Source organism: Dreissena polymorpha, chromosome 11 (assembly GCF_020536995.1).
Source record: "Dreissena polymorpha isolate Duluth1 chromosome 11, UMN_Dpol_1.0, whole genome shotgun sequence".
Classification (NCBI taxonomy): Eukaryota; Metazoa; Mollusca; class Bivalvia; order Myida; family Dreissenidae; genus Dreissena; species Dreissena polymorpha.
Genome location: NC_068365.1, coordinates 6,723,109 through 6,743,774, shown reverse-complemented (window position 1 = coordinate 6,743,774; position 20,666 = coordinate 6,723,109). Strand labels below are relative to the sequence as shown.

Sequence of the window (20,666 nt, the reverse complement as noted above, 5' to 3'; positions counted from 1 at the left end):
CTGCCAAAAATATGAAATTTTGTATTCTATTGAACCTCTAAATGAGAGCTGGCAAGCATATTGACCATCTGCTTCTGCAGTTTAAAGGCACCCATTACTTAAATGCTAGGATATATCATTGGCCTCTGGCAAATAATTGGGCTCCGAGCGACAAGCGCGTTTCAAGATTTCACTTTTATTGGTGCTAAACAACAAGTTATGGAAGCTTATTGATTTCTTCTCTTCAAGTATCTTTGATCTCTCATTTGTACTATTTGTTTATTTTCTTGGATGAAATTGGATTTTCTTTGCTTTGAAATTGACATTTTGGGGTGGGTGATTTTTAAAAAAAAACCACAAAATTGACATTATCAAAATTGCTTAGAGTGAAAATATCTAACAAAGTCATTCTTTCCACCACCCCGCATAAGCCCCACGTGCATGTCCATTTGGTTTGTTTTGGGTATTTTGTTGCAGATATTGAACTTAGCACATTTAAATCTTAAAGGGACATTTAAGCTTTAACAGGCCTAAAATCGCCTTCTTTGGACCGAAAACACCCGCGTGTGAAATATGAAAAAAAATGGCCAAATGGACAGATAATCCAGCCAAACTTATTATGTGTGTGCAATATGAATAGGAAGATAAGAATATGCAAGAAAAACACATTTTAATCAGAAGATATTTTTCCTTTAGGTTACAATATACTAAATCTTTTTGGAGTGCAATGCTATACTCTCTAAAAACATGAACATCATTTATTTGAAGACACGGTTCTCTGTAGGGTCACTTGCCATGACTTTATTTGAGTATATTTCTGTGTGCATGTGGCAGGGAAAACATTGTTGTTTACTAGAAATTCACTCTTTTATCTGAAGATTGGAGACTACATAAGACTTTGACAGATGGCGGGAAACCCTCATGAACTGGATAGAAGCCGGTAAATAGATGGCCGTAAAACAGTGACTTTTGATTCGTGACGAGTTCTTTCTTACATATCGCGTGACCTATCTTTTTTATTGCTTAAATCAATTCGGCTTGGAATGCTCTTCGAGAAAAGGTATGGTTATGAGGGTCTCTATGCGCAAAAGTTTGACTTTATTTTTCGTTAAAGTTATTGCTTTTACATTGAATTTGTGTAGGAAATCTTTTACTATATTGTAACCTAAACTAGCTTTATGTGAAAAATGTCATATCATCTGCAAGTGCAAAATATGACTGGGAAAGCTGATTTTTGGTCATTTCTTAGCAAAAGAGAAGAAAATTAGTGCATTAAATGCATGAATTCAGATTATTTGACCTGGAATAGTTGTTTTTCAAATTGACCCCCCCACCCTTGTATAGCCGAATAAGGGCTAAATTGCTTTCCGACTTAAATTCAAAGGCATTTTGGTTGACCGTGTAGCGTTATTGTGCTACAAGGAGTCAGAATTCAACGCCAAGGACTCCGCAATCCAGTAACGCAACAATAGCTTGTGCGTAAAGCATGAACATTCAAACGGAGCCCCATTTCACCTACATGGAATGGCGGACATTTTTACAGTTTTGACAGTGCAACAGATGCTGAACTAAGCCAGCTTTCATATTTAGTACAATCATGCATATTTCAAGCTTTATCACCTCATATTATTCATAGAAATACACTTAAAATACATAAATGCATGTTTTTTTCTTCATTTTATATCTATTTCTATTGGGTATTTTGACTTTTTCAGGTAGAGTTATGTCTGCGACTAAGCCGAGGGCCACTGGATAAGGGTTGTTGATGGTAAAACAGGTAATAATACTAATTTATTATCATGTACACAGGCAAATAAGCATATTTATGATGCTTAAGGTGTGAAATACTGTCCTAATCAGTTTTGTGGTCACTCAAACTCTTGCTGTCGTGCAATTCCCATGCAGTTTGTATCGATTATTCCGCGTCCTGACACGTAAGCTCGTGCTCTGTTGGCAGCAGAAGTTGGCACTCAACATGTTTATCCTTGTTCCTGAGCATGTATGCAGCACAGCTGAGTTGATTTGCTACTTGTTACCCTACAATTAGCTTGTGTTTGGTACTGTTTTCTCACAATATGCTTACAGTCATGGTTCCGGCTTGAGAAGATGTCGCGTCCAACTTAAACATAGGATTGTTGTAGCGAGTGTCCCCTTCATCGTTTACATTAGAGGGATCTTTTTGACAAAATTTGGCACTTTCAGCAACCAGTTTTGTTTTTTATTTGGTAAATGCTTCTCTCATTCAGTGATTTAAGAGCAGTATTGACTTTATTTGCTTGTCTTTGCATACAGAGGTGACATGGATCAATGATGTTTGTTGTGTTGAGAATTCTGCGGGAAGCTGTGTCCCCAAAAGAAGTACTAGAAACCCCTTTCAGGCAGCCTGCATTGATCTGAGCTGCCTTTCTGCCCCTGTTACTACATGGAACCTCATTTCTAAGCTTAAAATGCTTGCCTACATATATGTATCTTGTTCATTTTAACCTTTCCGTCCATTCTATACCCCCAAAATGAGCATTTTTTCTTTCGCTTGGTTATGAATCCCCATTTTTTACCCAGATTGCCACCATAAAAATAGTCAAAAGTACTTATTTTGTGCCAAAAATATGAAATGTTGTATTCTATTGAACCTCTAAATGAGAGCTGGCAATGCATATTGACCATCTGCTGCAGTTTAAAGGCACCCATGACATTAAATGCTAGGATATATCATTGGCCTCTGGCAAATAAATGGGCTCCGAGCGACAAGGCGCGTTTCAAGATTTCACACTTTTATTGGTGCTAAACAACAAGTTATTGGAAGCTTATTGATTTCTTCTCTTCAAAGTATCTTTGATCTCTCATTTGTACTAATTTGTTTATTTTCTTGGATGAAATTGGATTTTCTTTGCTTTGAAATTGACATTTTTGGGGTGATTTTAAAAAAAAACCCACAAAATTGACATTATCAAAATTGCTTAGAGTGAAAATATCTAACAAAGTCATTCTTTCACCACCCCGCATAAGCCCCACGTGCATGTCCATTTGGTTTGTTTTGGTATTTTGTTGCAGATATTGAACTTAGCACATTTAAATCTTAAAGGGACATTTAAGCTTTAACAGGCCTAAAATCGCCTTCTTTGGACCGAAAACACCCGCGTGTGGAAATATGAAAAAAAATGGCCAAATGGACAGATAATCCAGCCAAACTTATTATGTGTGTGCAATATGAATAGGAAGATAAGAATATGCAAGAAAAACACATTTTAATCAGAAGATATTTTTCCTTTAGGTTACAATATACTAAATCTTTTTGGAGTGCAATGCTATACTCTCTAAAAACATGAACATCATTTATTTGAAGACACGGTTCTCTGTAGGGTCACTTGCCATGACTTCATTTGAGTATATTTCTGTGTGCATGTGGCAGGGAAAACATTGTTGTTTACTAGAAATTCACTCTTTTATCTGAAGATTGGAGACTACATAAGACTTTGACAGATGGCGGGAAACCCTCATGAACTGGATAGAAACCGGTAAATAGATGGCCGTAAAACAGTGACTTTTGATTCGTGACGAGTTCTTTCTTACATATCGCGTGACCTATCTTTTTTATTGCTTAAATCAATTCGGCTTGGAATGCTCTTCGAGAAAAGGTATGGTTATGAGGGTCTCTATGCGCAAAAGTTTGACTTTATTTTTCGTTAAAGTTATTGCTTTTACATTGAATTTGTGTAGGAAATCTTTTACTATATTGTAACCTAAACTAGCTTTATGTGAAAAATGTCATATCATCTGCAAGTGCAAAATATGACTGGGAAAGCTGATTTTTGGTCATTTCTTAGCAAAAGAGAAGAAAATTAGTGCATTAAATGCATGAATTCAGATTATTTGACCTGGAATAGTTGTTTTTCAAATTGACCCCCCACCCTTGTATAGCCGAATAAGGGCTAAATTGCTTTCCGACTTAAATTCAAAGGCATTTTGGTTGACCGTGTAGCGTTATTGTGCTACAAGGAGTCAGAATTCAACGCCAAGGACTCCGCAATCCAGTAACGCAACAATAGCTTGTGCGTAAAGCATGAACATTCAAACGGAGCCCCATTTCACCTACATGGAATGGCGGACATTTTTACAGTTTTGACAGTGCAACAGATGCTGAACTAAGCCAGCTTTCATATTTAGTACAATCATGCATATTTCAAGCTTTATCACCTCATATTATTCATAGAAATACACTTAAAATACATAAATGCATGTTTTTTTCTTCATTTTATATCTATTTCTATTGGGTATTTTGACTTTTTCAGGTAGAGTTATGTCTGCGACTAAGCCGAGGGCCACTGGATAAGGGTTGTTGATGGTAAAACAGGTAATAATACTAATTTATTATCATGTACACAGGCAAATAAGCATATTTATGATGCTTAAGGTGTGAAATACTGTCCTAATCAGTTTTGTGGTCACTCAAACTCTTGCTGTCGTGCAATTCCCATGCAGTTTGTATCGATTATTCCGCGTCCTGACACGTAAGCTCGTGCTCTGTTGGCAGCAGAAGTTGGCACTCAACATGTTTATCCTTGTTCCTGAGCATGTATGCAGCACAGCTGAGTTGATTTGCTACTTGTTACCCTACAATTAGCTTGTGTTTGGTACTGTTTTCTCACAATATGCTTACAGTCATGGTTCCGGCTTGAGAAGATGTCGCGTCCAACTTAAACATAGGATTGTTGTAGCGAGTGTCCCCTTCATCGTTTACATTAGAGGGATCTTTTTGACAAAATTTGGCACTTTCAGCAACCAGTTTTGTTTTTTATTTGGTAAATGCTTCTCTCATTCAGTGATTTAAGAGCAGTATTGACTTTATTTGCTTGTCTTTGCATACAGAGGTGACATGGATCAATGATGTTTGTTGTGTTGAGAATTCTGCGGGAAGCTGTGTCCCCAAAAGAAGTACTAGAAACCCCTTTCAGGCAGCCTGCATTGATCTGAGCTGCCTTTCTGCCCCTGTTACTACATGGAACCTCATTTCTAAGCTTAAAATGCTTGCCTACATATATGTATCTTGTTCATTTTAACCTTTCCGTCCATTCTATACCCCCAAAATGAGCATTTTTTCTTTCGCTTGGTTATGAATCCCCATTTTTTACCCAGATTGCCACCATAAAAATAGTCAAAAGTACTTATTTTGTGCCAAAAATATGAAATGTTGTATTCTATTGAACCTCTAAATGAGAGCTGGCAATGCATATTGACCATCTGCTGCAGTTTAAAGGCACCCATGACATTAAATGCTAGGATATATCATTGGCCTCTGGCAAATAAATGGGCTCCGAGCGACAAGGCGCGTTTCAAGATTTCACACTTTTATTGGTGCTAAACAACAAGTTATTGGAAGCTTATTGATTTCTTCTCTTCAAAGTATCTTTGATCTCTCATTTGTACTAATTTGTTTATTTTCTTGGATGAAATTGGATTTTCTTTGCTTTGAAATTGACATTTTTGGGGTGATTTTAAAAAAAAACCCACAAAATTGACATTATCAAAATTGCTTAGAGTGAAAATATCTAACAAAGTCATTCTTTCACCACCCCGCATAAGCCCCACGTGCATGTCCATTTGGTTTGTTTTGGTATTTTGTTGCAGATATTGAACTTAGCACATTTAAATCTTAAAGGGACATTTAAGCTTTAACAGGCCTAAAATCGCCTTCTTTGGACCGAAAACACCCGCGTGTGGAAATATGAAAAAAAATGGCCAAATGGACAGATAATCCAGCCAAACTTATTATGTGTGTGCAATATGAATAGGAAGATAAGAATATGCAAGAAAAACACATTTTAATCAGAAGATATTTTTCCTTTAGGTTACAATATACTAAATCTTTTTGGAGTGCAATGCTATACTCTCTAAAAACATGAACATCATTTATTTGAAGACACGGTTCTCTGTAGGGTCACTTGCCATGACTTCATTTGAGTATATTTCTGTGTGCATGTGGCAGGGAAAACATTGTTGTTTACTAGAAATTCACTCTTTTATCTGAAGATTGGAGACTACATAAGACTTTGACAGATGGCGGGAAACCCTCATGAACTGGATAGAAACCGGTAAATAGATGGCCGTAAAACAGTGACTTTTGATTCGTGACGAGTTCTTTCTTACATATCGCGTGACCTATCTTTTTTATTGCTTAAATCAATTCGGCTTGGAATGCTCTTCGAGAAAAGGTATGGTTATGAGGGTCTCTATGCGCAAAAGTTTGACTTTATTTTTCGTTAAAGTTATTGCTTTTACATTGAATTTGTGTAGGAAATCTTTTACTATATTGTAACCTAAACTAGCTTTATGTGAAAAATGTCATATCATCTGCAAGTGCAAAATATGACTGGGAAAGCTGATTTTTGGTCATTTCTTAGCAAAAGAGAAGAAAATTAGTGCATTAAATGCATGAATTCAGATTATTTGACCTGGAATAGTTGTTTTTCAAATTGACCCCCCACCCTTGTATAGCCGAATAAGGGCTAAATTGCTTTCCGACTTAAATTCAAAGGCATTTTGGTTGACCGTGTAGCGTTATTGTGCTACAAGGAGTCAGAATTCAACGCCAAGGACTCCGCAATCCAGTAACGCAACAATAGCTTGTGCGTAAAGCATGAACATTCAAACGGAGCCCCATTTCACCTACATGGAATGGCGGACATTTTTACAGTTTTGACAGTGCAACAGATGCTGAACTAAGCCAGCTTTCATATTTAGTACAATCATGCATATTTCAAGCTTTATCACCTCATATTATTCATAGAAATACACTTAAAATACATAAATGCATGTTTTTTTCTTCATTTTATATCTATTTCTATTGGGTATTTTGACTTTTTCAGGTAGAGTTATGTCTGCGACTAAGCCGAGGGCCACTGGATAAGGGTTGTTGATGGTAAAACAGGTAATAATACTAATTTATTATCATGTACACAGGCAAATAAGCATATTTATGATGCTTAAGGTGTGAAATACTGTCCTAATCAGTTTTGTGGTCACTCAAACTCTTGCTGTCGTGCAATTCCCATGCAGTTTGTATCGATTATTCCGCGTCCTGACACGTAAGCTCGTGCTCTGTTGGCAGCAGAAGTTGGCACTCAACATGTTTATCCTTGTTCCTGAGCATGTATGCAGCACAGCTGAGTTGATTTGCTACTTGTTACCCTACAATTAGCTTGTGTTTGGTACTGTTTTCTCACAATATGCTTACAGTCATGGTTCCGGCTTGAGAAGATGTCGCGTCCAACTTAAACATAGGATTGTTGTAGCGAGTGTCCCCTTCATCGTTTACATTAGAGGGATCTTTTTGACAAAATTTGGCACTTTCAGCAACCAGTTTTGTTTTTTATTTGGTAAATGCTTCTCTCATTCAGTGATTTAAGAGCAGTATTGACTTTATTTGCTTGTCTTTGCATACAGAGGTGACATGGATCAATGATGTTTGTTGTGTTGAGAATTCTGCGGGAAGCTGTGTCCCCAAAAGAAGTACTAGAAACCCCTTTCAGGCAGCCTGCATTGATCTGAGCTGCCTTTCTGCCCCTGTTACTACATGGAACCTCATTTCTAAGCTTAAAATGCTTGCCTACATATATGTATCTTGTTCATTTTAACCTTTCCGTCCATTCTATACCCCCAAAATGAGCATTTTTTCTTTCGCTTGGTTATGAATCCCCATTTTTTACCCAGATTGCCACCATAAAAATAGTCAAAAGTACTTATTTTGTGCCAAAAATATGAAATGTTGTATTCTATTGAACCTCTAAATGAGAGCTGGCAATGCATATTGACCATCTGCTGCAGTTTAAAGGCACCCATGACATTAAATGCTAGGATATATCATTGGCCTCTGGCAAATAAATGGGCTCCGAGCGACAAGGCGCGTTTCAAGATTTCACACTTTTATTGGTGCTAAACAACAAGTTATTGGAAGCTTATTGATTTCTTCTCTTCAAAGTATCTTTGATCTCTCATTTGTACTAATTTGTTTATTTTCTTGGATGAAATTGGATTTTCTTTGCTTTGAAATTGACATTTTTGGGGTGATTTTAAAAAAAAAACCCACAAAATTGACATTATCAAAATTGCTTAGAGTGAAAATATCTAACAAAGTCATTCTTTCACCACCCCGCATAAGCCCCACGTGCATGTCCATTTGGTTTGTTTTGGTATTTTGTTGCAGATATTGAACTTAGCACATTTAAATCTTAAAGGGACATTTAAGCTTTAACAGGCCTAAAATCGCCTTCTTTGGACCGAAAACACCCGCGTGTGGAAATATGAAAAAAAATGGCCAAATGGACAGATAATCCAGCCAAACTTATTATGTGTGTGCAATATGAATAGGAAGATAAGAATATGCAAGAAAAACACATTTTAATCAGAAGATATTTTTCCTTTAGGTTACAATATACTAAATCTTTTTGGAGTGCAATGCTATACTCTCTAAAAACATGAACATCATTTATTTGAAGACACGGTTCTCTGTAGGGTCACTTGCCATGACTTCATTTGAGTATATTTCTGTGTGCATGTGGCAGGGAAAACATTGTTGTTTACTAGAAATTCACTCTTTTATCTGAAGATTGGAGACTACATAAGACTTTGACAGATGGCGGGAAACCCTCATGAACTGGATAGAAACCGGTAAATAGATGGCCGTAAAACAGTGACTTTTGATTCGTGACGAGTTCTTTCTTACATATCGCGTGACCTATCTTTTTTATTGCTTAAATCAATTCGGCTTGGAATGCTCTTCGAGAAAAGGTATGGTTATGAGGGTCTCTATGCGCAAAAGTTTGACTTTATTTTTCGTTAAAGTTATTGCTTTTACATTGAATTTGTGTAGGAAATCTTTTACTATATTGTAACCTAAACTAGCTTTATGTGAAAAATGTCATATCATCTGCAAGTGCAAAATATGACTGGGAAAGCTGATTTTTGGTCATTTCTTAGCAAAAGAGAAGAAAATTAGTGCATTAAATGCATGAATTCAGATTATTTGACCTGGAATAGTTGTTTTTCAAGTTGACCCCCCACCCTTGTATAGCCGAATAAGGGCTAAATTGCTTTCCGACTTAAATTCAAAGGCATTTTGGTTGACCGTGTAGCGTTATTGTGCTACAAGGAGTCAGAATTCAACGCCAAGGACTCCGCAATCCAGTAACGCAACAATAGCTTGTGCGTAAAGCATGAACATTCAAACGGAGCCCCATTTCACCTACATGGAATGGCGGACATTTTTACAGTTTTGACAGTGCAACAGATGCTGAACTAAGCCAGCTTTCATATTTAGTACAATCATGCATATTTCAAGCTTTATCACCTCATATTATTCATAGAAATACACTTAAAATACATAAATGCATGTTTTTTTCTTCATTTTATATCTATTTCTATTGGGTATTTTGACTTTTTCAGGTAGAGTATGTCTGCGACTAAGCCGAGGGCCACTGGATAAGGGTTGTTGATGGTAAAACAGGTAATAATACTAATTTATTATCATGTACACAGGCAAATAAGCATATTTATGATGCTTAAGGTGTGAAATACTGTCCTAATCAGTTTTGTGGTCACTCAAACTCTTGCTGTCGTGCAATTCCCATGCAGTTTGTATCGATTATTCCGCGTCCTGACACGTAAGCTCGTGCTCTGTTGGCAGCAGAAGTTGGCACTCAACATGTTTATCCTTGTTCCTGAGCATGTATGCAGCACAGCTGAGTTGATTTGCTACTTGTTACCCTACAATTAGCTTGTGTTTGGTACTGTTTTCTCACAATATGCTTACAGTCATGGTTCCGGCTTGAGAAGATGTCGCGTCCAACTTAAACATAGGATTGTTGTAGCGAGTGTCCCCTTCATCGTTTACATTAGAGGGATCTTTTTGACAAAATTTGGCACTTTCAGCAACCAGTTTTGTTTTTTATTTGGTAAATGCTTCTCTCATTCAGTGATTTAAGAGCAGTATTGACTTTATTTGCTTGTCTTTGCATACAGAGGTGACATGGATCAATGATGTTTGTTGTGTTGAGAATTCTGCGGGAAGCTGTGTCCCCAAAAGAAGTACTAGAAACCCCTTTCAGGCAGCCTGCATTGATCTGAGCTGCCTTTCTGCCCCTGTTACTACATGGAACCTCATTTCTAAGCTTAAAATGCTTGCCTACATATATGTATCTTGTTCATTTTAACCTTTCCGTCCATTCTATACCCCCAAAATGAGCATTTTTTCTTTCGCTTGGTTATGAATCCCCATTTTTTACCCAGATTGCCACCATAAAAATAGTCAAAAGTACTTATTTTGTGCCAAAAATATGAAATGTTGTATTCTATTGAACCTCTAAATGAGAGCTGGCAATGCATATTGACCATCTGCTGCAGTTTAAAGGCACCCATGACATTAAATGCTAGGATATATCATTGGCCTCTGGCAAATAAATGGGCTCCGAGCGACAAGGCGCGTTTCAAGATTTCACACTTTTATTGGTGCTAAACAACAAGTTATTGGAAGCTTATTGATTTCTTCTCTTCAAAGTATCTTTGATCTCTCATTTGTACTAATTTGTTTATTTTCTTGGATGAAATTGGATTTTCTTTGCTTTGAAATTGACATTTTTGGGGTGATTTAAAAAAAAAACCCACAAAATTGACATTATCAAAATTGCTTAGAGTGAAAATATCTAACAAAGTCATTCTTTCACCACCCCGCATAAGCCCCACGTGCATGTCCATTTGGTTTGTTTTGGTATTTTGTTGCAGATATTGAACTTAGCACATTTAAATCTTAAAGGGACATTTAAGCTTTAACAGGCCTAAAATCGCCTTCTTTGGACCGAAAACACCCGCGTGTGGAAATATGAAAAAAAATGGCCAAATGGACAGATAATCCAGCCAAACTTATTATGTGTGTGCAATATGAATAGGAAGATAAGAATATGCAAGAAAAACACATTTTAATCAGAAGATATTTTTCCTTTAGGTTACAATATACTAAATCTTTTTGGAGTGCAATGCTATACTCTCTAAAAACATGAACATCATTTATTTGAAGACACGGTTCTCTGTAGGGTCACTTGCCATGACTTCATTTGAGTATATTTCTGTGTGCATGTGGCAGGGAAAACATTGTTGTTTACTAGAAATTCACTCTTTTATCTGAAGATTGGAGACTACATAAGACTTTGACAGATGGCGGGAAACCCTCATGAACTGGATAGAAACCGGTAAATAGATGGCCGTAAAACAGTGACTTTTGATTCGTGACGAGTTCTTTCTTACATATCGCGTGACCTATCTTTTTTATTGCTTAAATCAATTCGGCTTGGAATGCTCTTCGAGAAAAGGTATGGTTATGAGGGTCTCTATGCGCAAAAGTTTGACTTTATTTTTCGTTAAAGTTATTGCTTTTACATTGAATTTGTGTAGGAAATCTTTTACTATATTGTAACCTAAACTAGCTTTATGTGAAAAATGTCATATCATCTGCAAGTGCAAAATATGACTGGGAAAGCTGATTTTTGGTCATTTCTTAGCAAAAGAGAAGAAAATTAGTGCATTAAATGCATGAATTCAGATTATTTGACCTGGAATAGTTGTTTTTCAAATTGACCCCCCACCCTTGTATAGCCGAATAAGGGCTAAATTGCTTTCCGACTTAAATTCAAAGGCATTTTGGTTGACCGTGTAGCGTTATTGTGCTACAAGGAGTCAGAATTCAACGCCAAGGACTCCGCAATCCAGTAACGCAACAATAGCTTGTGCGTAAAGCATGAACATTCAAACGGAGCCCCATTTCACCTACATGGAATGGCGGACATTTTTACAGTTTTGACAGTGCAACAGATGCTGAACTAAGCCAGCTTTCATATTTAGTACAATCATGCATATTTCAAGCTTTATCACCTCATATTATTCATAGAAATACACTTAAAATACATAAATGCATGTTTTTTTCTTCATTTTATATCTATTTCTATTGGGTATTTTGACTTTTTCAGGTAGAGTTATGTCTGCGACTAAGCCGAGGGCCACTGGATAAGGGTTGTTGATGGTAAAACAGGTAATAATACTAATTTATTATCATGTACACAGGCAAATAAGCATATTTATGATGCTTAAGGTGTGAAATACTGTCCTAATCAGTTTTGTGGTCACTCAAACTCTTGCTGTCGTGCAATTCCCATGCAGTTTGTATCGATTATTCCGCGTCCTGACACGTAAGCTCGTGCTCTGTTGGCAGCAGAAGTTGGCACTCAACATGTTTATCCTTGTTCCTGAGCATGTATGCAGCACAGCTGAGTTGATTTGCTACTTGTTACCCTACAATTAGCTTGTGTTTGGTACTGTTTTCTCACAATATGCTTACAGTCATGGTTCCGGCTTGAGAAGATGTCGCGTCCAACTTAAACATAGGATTGTTGTAGCGAGTGTCCCCTTCATCGTTTACATTAGAGGGATCTTTTTGACAAAATTTGGCACTTTCAGCAACCAGTTTTGTTTTTTATTTGGTAAATGCTTCTCTCATTCAGTGATTTAAGAGCAGTATTGACTTTATTTGCTTGTCTTTGCATACAGAGGTGACATGGATCAATGATGTTTGTTGTGTTGAGAATTCTGCGGGAAGCTGTGTCCCCAAAAGAAGTACTAGAAACCCCTTTCAGGCAGCCTGCATTGATCTGAGCTGCCTTTCTGCCCCTGTTACTACATGGAACCTCATTTCTAAGCTTAAAATGCTTGCCTACATATATGTATCTTGTTCATTTTAACCTTTCCGTCCATTCTATACCCCCAAAATGAGCATTTTTTCTTTCGCTTGGTTATGAATCCCCATTTTTTACCCAGATTGCCACCATAAAAATAGTCAAAAGTACTTATTTTGTGCCAAAAATATGAAATGTTGTATTCTATTGAACCTCTAAATGAGAGCTGGCAATGCATATTGACCATCTGCTGCAGTTTAAAGGCACCCATGACATTAAATGCTAGGATATATCATTGGCCTCTGGCAAATAAATGGGCTCCGAGCGACAAGGCGCGTTTCAAGATTTCACACTTTTATTGGTGCTAAACAACAAGTTATTGGAAGCTTATTGATTTCTTCTCTTCAAAGTATCTTTGATCTCTCATTTGTACTAATTTGTTTATTTTCTTGGATGAAATTGGATTTTCTTTGCTTTGAAATTGACATTTTTGGGGTGATTTTAAAAAAAAAACCCACAAAATTGACATTATCAAAATTGCTTAGAGTGAAAATATCTAACAAAGTCATTCTTTCACCACCCCGCATAAGCCCCACGTGCATGTCCATTTGGTTTGTTTTGGTATTTTGTTGCAGATATTGAACTTAGCACATTTAAATCTTAAAGGGACATTTAAGCTTTAACAGGCCTAAAATCGCCTTCTTTGGACCGAAAACACCCGCGTGTGGAAAATATGAAAAAAAATGGCCAAATGGACAGATAATCCAGCCAAACTTATTATGTGTGTGCAATATGAATAGGAAGATAAGAATATGCAAGAAAAACACATTTTAATCAGAAGATATTTTTCCTTTAGGTTACAATATACTAAATCTTTTTGGAGTGCAATGCTATACTCTCTAAAAACATGAACATCATTTATTTGAAGACACGGTTCTCTGTAGGGTCACTTGCCATGACTTCATTTGAGTATATTTCTGTGTGCATGTGGCAGGGAAAACATTGTTGTTTACTAGAAATTCACTCTTTTATCTGAAGATTGGAGACTACATAAGACTTTGACAGATGGCGGGAAACCCTCATGAACTGGATAGAAAGCCGGTAAATAGATGGCCGTAAAACAGTGACTTTTGATTCGTGACGAGTTCTTTCTTACATATCGCGTGACCTATCTTTTTTATTGCTTAAATCAATTCGGCTTGGAATGCTCTTCGAGAAAAGGTATGGTTATGAGGGTCTCTATGCGCAAAAGTTTGACTTTATTTTTCGTTAAAGTTATTGCTTTTACATTGAATTTGTGTAGGAAATCTTTTACTATATTGTAACCTAAACTAGCTTTATGTGAAAAATGTCATATCATCTGCAAGTGCAAAATATGACTGGGAAAGCTGATTTTTGGTCATTTCTTAGCAAAAGAGAAGAAAATTAGTGCATTAAATGCATGAATTCAGATTATTTGACCTGGAATAGTTGTTTTTCAAAGTTGACCCCCCACCCTTGTATAGCCGAATAAGGGCTAAATTGCTTTCCGACTTAAATTCAAAGGCATTTTGGTTGACCGTGTAGCGTTATTGTGCTACAAGGAGTCAGAATTCAACGCCAAGGACTCCGCAATCCAGTAACGCAACAATAGCTTGTGCGTAAAGCATGAACATTCAAACGGAGCCCCATTTCACCTACATGGAATGGCGGACATTTTTACAGTTTTGACAGTGCAACAGATGCTGAACTAAGCCAGCTTTCATATTTAGTACAATCATGCATATTTCAAGCTTTATCACCTCATATTATTCATAGAAATACACTTAAAATACATAAATGCATGTTTTTTTCTTCATTTTATATCTATTTCTATTGGGTATTTTGACTTTTTCAGGTAGAGTATGTCTGCGACTAAGCCGAGGGCCACTGGATAAGGGTTGTTGATGGTAAAACAGGTAATAATACTAATTTATTATCATGTACACAGGCAAATAAGCATATTTATGATGCTTAAGGTGTGAAATACTGTCCTAATCAGTTTTGTGGTCACTCAAACTCTTGCTGTCGTGCAATTCCCATGCAGTTTGTATCGATTATTCCGCGTCCTGACACGTAAGCTCGTGCTCTGTTGGCAGCAGAAGTTGGCACTCAACATGTTTATCCTTGTTCCTGAGCATGTATGCAGCACAGCTGAGTTGATTTGCTACTTGTTACCCTACAATTAGCTTGTGTTTGGTACTGTTTTCTCACAATATGCTTACAGTCATGGTTCCGGCTTGAGAAGATGTCGCGTCCAACTTAAACATAGGATTGTTGTAGCGAGTGTCCCCTTCATCGTTTACATTAGAGGGATCTTTTTGACAAAATTTGGCACTTTCAGCAACCAGTTTTGTTTTTTATTTGGTAAATGCTTCTCTCATTCAGTGATTTAAGGGCAGTATTGACTTTATTTGCTTGTCTTTGCATACAGAGGTGACATGGATCAATGATGTTTGTTGTGTTGAGAATTCTGCGGGAAGCTGTGTCCCCAAAAGAAGTACTAGAAACCCCTTTCAGGCAGCCTGCATTGATCTGAGCTGCCTTTCTGCCCCTGTTACTACATGGAACCTCATTTCTAAGCTTAAAATGCTTGCCTACATATATGTATCTTGTTCATTTTAACCTTTCCGTCCATTCTATACCCCCAAAATGAGCATTTTTTCTTTCGCTTGGTTATGAATCCCCATTTTTTACCCAGATTGCCACCATAAAAATAGTCAAAAGTACTTATTTTGTGCCAAAAATATGAAATTTTGTATTCTATTGAACCTCTAAATGAGAGCTGGCAATGCATATTGACCATCTGCTGCAGTTTAAAGGCACCCATGACATTAAATGCTAGGATATATCATTGGCCTCTGGCAAATAATGGGCTCCGAGCGACAAGGCGCGTTTCAAGATTTCACACTTTTATTGGTGCTAAACAACAAGTTATTGGAAGCTTATTGATTTCTTCTCTTCAAAGTATCTTTGATCTCTCATTTGTACTAATTTGTTTATTTTCTTGGATGAAATTGGATTTTCTTTGCTTTGAAATTGACATTTTTGGGGTGATTTAAAAAAAAACACCACAAAATTGACATTATCAAAATTGCTTAGAGTGAAAATATCTAACAAAGTCATTCTTTCACCACCCCGCATAAGCCCCACGTGCATGTCCATTTGGTTTGTTTTGGTATTTTGTTGCAGATATTGAACTTAGCACATTTAAATCTTAAAGGGACATTTAAGCTTTAACAGGCCTAAAATCGCCTTCTTTGGACCGAAAACACCCGCGTGTGAAAATATGAAAAAAATGGCCAAATGGACAGATAATCCAGCCAAACTTATTATGTGTGTGCAATATGAATAGGAAGATAAGAATATGCAAGAAAAACACATTTTAATCAGAAGATATTTTTCCTTTAGGTTACAATATACTAAATCTTTTTGGAGTGCAATGCTATACTCTCTAAAAACATGAACATCATTTATTTGAAGACACGGTTCTCTGTAGGGTCACTTGCCATTACTTTATTTGAGTATATTTCTGTGTGCATGTGGCAGGGAAAACATTGTTGTTTACTAGAAATTCACTCTTTTATCTGAAGATTGGAGACTACATAAGACTTTGACAGATGGCGGGAAACCCTCATGAACTGGATAGAAGCCGGAAAATAGATGGCCGTAAAACAGTGACTTTTGATTCGTGACGAGTTCTTTCTTACATATCGCGTGACCTATCTTTTTTATTGCTTAAATCAATTCGGCTTGGAATGCTCTTCGAGAAAAGGTATGGTTATGAGGGTCTCTATGCGCAAAAGTTTGACTTTATTTTTCGTTAAAGTTATTGCTTTTACATTGAATTTGTGTAGGAAATCTTTTACTATATTGTAACCTAAACTAGCTTTATGTGAAAAATGTAATATCATCTGCAAGTGCAAAATATGACTGGGAAAGCTGATTTTTGGTAATTTCTTAGCAAAAGAGAAGAAAATTAGTGCATTAAATGCATGAATTCAGATTATTTGACCTGGAATAGTTGTTTTTCAAGTTGACCCCCCACCCTTGTATAGCCGAATAAGGGCTAAATTGCTTTCCGACTTAAATTCAAAGGCATTTTGGTTGACCGTGTAGCGTTATTGTGCTACAAGAAGTCAGAATTCAATGCCAAGGACTCCGCAATCCAGTAACGCAACAATAGCTTGTGCGTAAAGCATGAACATTCAAACGGAGCCCCATTTCACCTACATGGAATGGCGGACATTTTTACAGTTTTGACAGTGCAACAGATGCTTAACTGAGCCAGCTTTCATATTTAGTACAATCATGCATATTTCAAGCCTTATCACCTCATATTATTCATAGAAATACACTTAAAATACATAAATGCATGTTTTTTTCTTCATTTTATATCTATTTCTATTGGGTATTTTGACTTTTTCAGGTAGAGGAATGTCTGCGACTAAGCCGAGGGCCACTGGATAAGGGTTGTTGATGGTAAAACAGGTAATAATACTAATTTATTATCATGTACACAGGCAAATAAGCATATTTATGATGCTTAAGGTGTGAAATACTGTCCTAATCAGTTTTGTGGTCACTCAAACTCTTGCTGTCGTGCAATTCCCATGCAGTTTGTATCGATTATTCCGCGTCCTGACACGTAAAGCTCGTGCTCTGTTGGCAGCAGAAGTTGGCACTCAACATGTTTATCCTTGTTCCTGAGCATGTATGCAGCACAGCTGAGTTGATTTGCTACTTGTTACCCTACAATTAGCTTGTGTTTGGTACTGTTTTCTCACAATATGCTTACAGTCATGGTTCCGGCTTGAGAAGATGTCGCGTCCAACTTAAACATAGGATTGTTGTAGCGAGTGTCCCCTTCATCGTTTACATTAGAGGGATCTTTTTGACAAAATTTGGCACTTTCAGCAACCAGTTTTGTTTTTTATTTGGTAAATGCTTCTCTCATTCAGTGATTTAAGGGCAGTATTGACTTTATTTGCTTGTCTTTGCATACAGAGGGGACATGGATCAATGATGTTTGTTGTGTTGAGAATTCTGCGGGAAGCTGTGTCCCCAAAAGAAGTACTAGAAACCCCTTTCAGGCAGCCTGCATTGATCTGAGCTGCCTTTCTGCCCCTGTTACTACATGGAACCTCATTTCTATGCTTAAAATGCTTGCCTACATATATGTATCTTGTTCATTTTAACCTTTCCGTCCATTCTATACCCCCAAAATGAGCATTTTTTCTTTCGCTTGGTTATGAATCCCCATTTTTTACCCAGATTGCCACCATAAAAATAGTCAAAAGTACTTATTTTGTGCCAAAAATATGAAATTTTGTATTCTATTGAACCTCTAAATGAGAGCTGGCAATGCATATTGACCATCTGCTGCAGTTTAAAGGCACCCATGACATTAAATGCTAGGATATATCATTGGCCTCTGGCAAATAATTGGGCTCCGAGCGACAAGGCGCGTTTCAAGATTTCACACTTTTATTGGTGCTAAACAACAAGTTATTGGAAGCTTATTGATTTCTTCTCTTCAAAGTATCTTTGATCTCTCATTTGTACTAATTTGTTTATTTTCTTGGATGAAATTGGATTTTCTTTGCTTTGAAATTGACATTTTTGGGGTGATTTAAAAAAAACAACCACAAAATTGACATTATCAAAATTGCTTAGAGTGAAAATATCTAACAAAGTCATTCTTTCACCACCCCGCATAAGCCCCACGTGCATGTCCATTTGGTTTGTTTTGGTATTTTGTTGCAGATATTGAACTTAGCACATTTAAATCTTAAAGGGACATTTAAGCTTTAACAGGCCTAAAATCGCCTTCTTTGGACCGAAAACACCCGCGTGTGAAAATATGAAAAAAATGGCCAAATGGACAGATAATCCAGCCAAACTTATTATGTGTGTGCAATATGAATAGGAAGATAAGAATATGCAAGAAAAACACATTTTAATCAGAAGATATTTTTCCTTTAGGTTACAATATACTAAATCTTTTTGGAGTGCAATGCTATACTCTCTAAAAACATGAACATCATTTATTTGAAGACACGGTTCTCTGTAGGGTCACTTGCCATTACTTTATTTGAGTATATTTCTGTGTGCATGTGGCAGGGAAAACATTGTTGTTTACTAGAAATTCACTCTTTTATCTGAAGATTGGAGACTACATAAGACTTTGACAGATGGCGGGAAACCCTCATGAACTGGATAGAAGCCGGAAAATAGATGGCCGTAAAACAGTGACTTTTGATTCGTGACGAGTTCTTTCTTACATATCGCGTGACCTATCTTTTTTATTGCTTAAATCAATTCGGCTTGGAATGCTCTTCGAGAAAAGGTATGGTTATGAGGGTCTCTATGCGCAAAAGTTTGACTTTATTTTTCGTTAAAGTTATTGCTTTTACATTGAATTTGTGTAGGAAATCTTTTACTATATTGTAACCTAAACAATATGAGCTCTTCGTCGATACTGGTTATTCCGTTTGTATCATTCGTTTGTAAGGGGGTTGCTAAGGTGTAGTGGATATGGTACCCGTCTAGCGACCGAGAAGTCACGCGTTTGATTGTCATTGTGTTTAATCTAGTACATGACAGGATAGCCTATTAGTATCAGGTTTTATTTTAATCTCGGTGACCAGTTTACGATTCCCACATTGTCAAACAATATTAGTTTTGCTGTCAATACAAGCAATTGTTTCCAGCGGCACTTGGTCACCTGGGTTATACTATGACTGTGAGTTTAATATCACATTACATTATGTTCAGCATGCTTTATTTAGGTTTGATTACATGCGTGCGTGGATAGATTTGACATATTTGCGTTTTTGGTTGAAAACAGATTTAAAAAAATAAACGACAACCAAATATATAGTTATCACGTGCATTTCAACAAACAAATGCTGATGCGGGAAACTTTTACCCATTTATGCCTAGTGGACTCTCCCATCCTTCTACATTGCATCAATTTATTTTCAAAATTAGGGATTTCTAGTATACTTATTTCTATATTTAGAATATTTCTTACAGAAATTCCTTAAAGCAGACAGCGCAGACCCTGATGAGACGCCGCATCATCTGGGTCTACGCTGTTTGCCAGGACCTTTTTCTAGAGGCTAGGCATACATGGGTTAATGGCAAGATGCGCTTCGTTTGAACTTGTCAATCAATCACATTAGTTATCACTATTAAATTCATCCTCACTTTATCAATAGATTGTACAACAGATAATAGAGAATCGTGGTATTTGAAACAGCACTTGTTGCCACCATACGTTCCACATAGTTCGAGGGCAACATATATTTCCGATCGTAATTTTTTTTTTTAGGGTAATTAGATAGGCTATCATTTTGACTACATCATCTACACCACGAAAGTCATTTTGAAACATTGTTTCTAGTCTTTGAATAATGTCATTTTGTTTCTTTACCAAAGATACTGATTCCGAAGCGTCATTTAATTCATGTGTTTGTCTATTTATCCGAACCCCAGTTTCCCATGGTCTGCGTTCCTCTGGCCAGGCATTTTCGATTTCTGTCTCGAGTGCAACATCCGGAATGCCCACGGAGCTCAGTACGCGCTGCAACTTAGGGGCGCCCATCTCCCTCGCCGAGACTATAACGTTATACGGAGGGCTGGTGTTATACGGGGGTTTGACGTTATACTGTGGGTTGACGTTATAACATGGGTTGCCCGGTGACAGTTTCACATCTGGAGGTAACCTTTAAGTATACATAAGTAAGAACATGGCATTAATCATGGTTCTTTCAAGGAAGCTTTTCCGCGGTTTGTCTTATTTATGTTGTGGAAATTTTTACATTTTGGTGTTTTGCTTTGTCAGTCGCAGTTGATAAATGAGACGCGTACTGCGAAAATAGGTCTTATGACATCTACGAACGATGTAACACCCCGCCGTCCGGTCAGGAGAAACCCTGTCCGCTTATGATG

General features: G+C 37.0%; 1 long non-coding RNA gene across 3 annotated transcripts; it reads left to right on the top strand.

The window, feature by feature from the left end:
* Nucleotides 1-1,709: 1,709 nt before the first annotated feature.
* On the top strand, nt 1,710-18,955 carry LOC127851758 (uncharacterized). Of its 3 annotated transcripts, XR_008035916.1 has the most exons (6): nt 1,710-1,756; nt 4,269-4,330; nt 6,843-6,904; nt 11,991-12,052; nt 17,140-17,201; nt 18,878-18,955. It is a non-coding gene; the product is annotated as an uncharacterized LOC127851758 (long non-coding RNA). The 3 variants fall into 3 exon arrangements; XR_008035918.1 differs by lacking the exon at nt 4,269-4,330; XR_008035917.1 differs by lacking the exon at nt 6,843-6,904.
* The last annotated feature ends 1,711 nt before the right edge of the window (nt 18,956-20,666 follow it).